Source organism: Buceros rhinoceros, unplaced genomic scaffold (assembly GCF_000710305.1).
Source record: "Buceros rhinoceros silvestris isolate BGI_N320 unplaced genomic scaffold, ASM71030v1 scaffold17670, whole genome shotgun sequence".
In the NCBI taxonomy this organism is placed as follows: Eukaryota; Metazoa; Chordata; class Aves; order Bucerotiformes; family Bucerotidae; genus Buceros; species Buceros rhinoceros.
The window spans coordinates 1,695-5,139 of NW_010391537.1; the positions used below are offsets into that span (position 1 = coordinate 1,695).

General features: G+C 43.1%; 1 protein-coding gene across 1 annotated transcript in view; it reads left to right on the forward strand.

The window, feature by feature from the left end:
- LOC104498848 (phospholipase A2 inhibitor 31 kDa subunit-like) overlaps positions 1–3,445 on the forward strand; it is a gene marked incomplete at its 5' end in the record, with an annotated part of 8,630 nt that overhangs the window by 627 nt on the left and 4,558 nt on the right. The window lies entirely within an intron of this gene.

The following is a 3,445-nucleotide window of genomic DNA, read 5'->3' on the forward strand; positions in this document are numbered from 1 at the left end:
CCCACTGAGTGAGAGACACTTTCTCTCTTTCTTTGCCCTCACTCTGCTGAACCAGGTGGGCTCATCTCTCTCTGTCCCTTTCTTTCCTTTTCTTTCCCTTTTCCCATTTCCTGTTTAATATTTTATTCTCTCTTGCCAAGCCACTCTCTAACAACTGTATACAGTTTTATAATCAAACATCAGTGTTTCCTATGAGTAAAAGTTTCTTTATGCTAAACTGTTGGTGGGCCTAAACTGTTGGTACCACTCCTTACCGCGCAGAGAATCCCAAGGATCACCTACCCGAGTCTGGCTGAGCCAGAACGGGATGGCACAGTTTTGGTGTCATGGACAGGATTCTTGGCAAGCGGTAAAATGGTTCCTTGAAAAAAAAAAAAAAAAAAAAAAAAAAAAAAAAAAAAAAAAAAAAAAAAAAAAAAAAAAAAAAAAAAAAAAAAAGCCAAAAAACCGCTGAACTGCTTTCGGCTGACATCGAAAGTCAGCGGCAGGGCAGAGATATCCGCTGGGTGGCTGAGAAAGGAAGCGCTCCAGCACAGCACTGTGCCTACCCCAGTAAAGGGTGATCCCGACTGTTCAAATCATTGTTTGTTTTGTTAAAAAGATTATAAAGCTCGCCTCACTCCTAGGGGATGTGAGCGGGCAGAAAAAAATTGGCAGTCGACCCCAGTGATACCAGAATGAATCAGAGACTTGGCAAGAGAAAGTAAATTTAAAAAGGGAAGGTGGTAGTTTGTGGGGTGCCAGAAGCTGCCTTAATAGCTGCCCAGAAAGATAAGCAGCACACACAACAAATAGAACAACCCACGACTGAACTCCTCCAAGAAGTGATCAAAACCCTTAGGGGGGAATTGGTCTCAGAGAAAGAAATGAGGGATCATACTGAAAAACTTTTGGCTGATGAGTGTCTTAGGAATGCAAAACTCCTGGAAAATCTCCTGGAGGCTTTCGCTTGTGAGAGAATTAAAATATCAGATATGTCAGAAGGGTCATTTGGCTAGTGCCTCTGGTTGAGGGATTTGTGCTAGGGAAGAAAAATCTTTGCGACCCTTAGTTGAAACTGAATACACGTATGACAGGGAGGATGACAAAGTGCCTCAAGCCATCACAGAAGAGACGTCTTACTCCCCTGTGGAGCTAGCTAAACTCCGGAAGGAATACAGTCACATGCAGAAAGAGTCAGAGACTGAATATGCGTGGAGAGCCTCCCTTTCGGGCGGACACCTCATACTCCTCCGTGAGGCTGAGGCAGAAGTCTATTGGGGTCCAGGTGTTTTCCTAACACCGGTAACCAGTGCTGCCAATGGTCTGTAACTCAATGAGTAGCCTATTGGGCTGGAGGATTGAGTCTGCTTGAACTGGGTCATCCAGTTGCCATTACGGGCAATATGGACGAACTCATGGGAAGTGTCCAAAAGGCTGCCTGCTTGCAGATGAGGTGTGACAGAGAGCTCAAACTGAACAAGGGCCCACTATGACTATGCTCATGGACCCTGAAAGAATGACCCCTTTAATAAGAGGACTCCCAGATTCCTTGAAAGCCATGGGTATCCTATTGCAAGACCAAATACGTAACATTCCCTCGTCACAGCAAACACTTGCTGCTTTAGAAGGGGTTGTTATCCCAGAGAGAGAACCTGAAAGGTTTGGACATGGGAGGAAGTAGCTCGAGAGTTGATAAATTACAGTTGTAAATTTGGGCCATAGATGTCTGTCGGTCATAAAACTGAGTCCAAAATAGTTTGATCAACTATTCCAAGACTTCAGAAGTGGGGGAGATAAGGGCCCCTTGCAACGCCACTCCCTGATGTCTCAGAAACCCATTGAAGGGAAGACATTATGCCCTATGGTTTGAGGGAATACGAAAGGGAATCCCAAAATCTTTAATGGACGGTCAATTGGATGGGGACATAGAGGTGCTGAGAAAGAGAATGGAAGGGGAGAGTGGAAGGCAAAAAAGGGGAAAATGGAAGAAACCCCCTCCAAATCCCTCAAGGAACCAGTTATGGATGAGATATATAGGAAGGGAGGGAAAACCCCGAACCCTGAAAAAACCCTCTCTTCCAATATACAGATAAGCCAAATCTAAACGGGCTTTCAAGAAACAAAGTGTGGAAGGTAGGGGTGAAAAAGGATATGGCCTGGGAGTTAATGGATGGGTTGCCCCTTGTAGATCTGCAGCTTTTGGTAGAAAAGTGGAACCTGAAGAAAAAGATAGTAACCCCTAAAGCAGACAACCCCCAGTTGTACTGCCACCGCCTGTACTCGACAACACTGCGACATACGATATTTTTGGAGGTATCTTGGGAGCATCTACCACTCTTTATAGCATGTGAGGCATATTATCTGGAGCAGTTTTGATCTCCTGTAACTTGTTCACAAGTGCCTATCTTTCATGGCAGGCCCTACGCCCCAGTAAGGATCTCTGAGTTACTTCTGCTCAGTATCTGCAATTCACATCTGTTCCACACAAAAAAGTGTGAGAAATGCCTGACCTAGATTGCCTTTAAAGCGGACCAAGATCTGGTGATACTCGTATCTTCCAGCACCTGTCGGAATTTGGTCAGGAAACCTGGTTTTAACTCTCACGTCAACAACTTTTTTTGTTCTTGTTTTTTTCTGCTGATCTAGCAATGCAAGATGAGTAGCATAAACTCTCCCTCCCTCTGCTCCTGCAGTAAATCTCATTGATTTGCCAGCAAGAGAAAATTCCTCCTGCTGTCCCCAGTAAGCGAGCTGGGGGATGACTGGTGAAAATATCTATGAAGGTTTATCCAGTATTAGTCATCATAGATGTAAAAAGAAGAGACTTTTTGATTAACAAAACAACAGAGCTCTCTTTTATGAGAAACATATGTAACCATCAAGGTCCACAACAATTATGACAATAATGGTCAGTAGCTCTTATAGACATGATTATACCAATAACAAGTGCCAGAAGACTTAAAATAAACTTCCATTCACGTTCCATCTTGAGGATTATGAACTGAAAAAGAAGAACAAAAGAAAAAAAAAAACACCCCCCCCAAAAAAAAAAAGAGAAGAAAAAGGGGACCTTGATAACAGATTAGACACAACAATTTTCATAACGACAGTAAACAGCCACTACCAAAATAATTATAACAGTGATACAGCAACTACTGTAAGCAATAACATTAATTTTTGTCCATGTCCATGATCCATCCTGACACTTCCACACTCACTTCACAAACTGAAAGGGAAACAAAGAACAAAAAGAAGAGACCTTGGTCCTATTTGAACTGTCCATAAAGGTTAAGAAGGATTTTCACGGTTAATGATACAAACCCTATTGACTGTCCTGGACAATAGATGGTTTTCTCTGAGTTCTTTTCTTCAGGGCTGTGCAGTGAGGCGATGACAACGGTGGTGCCCCGGCACTAGAGAATATTGCACCATTACATCAGAGAAACAGCAAATAGGAGGAAAG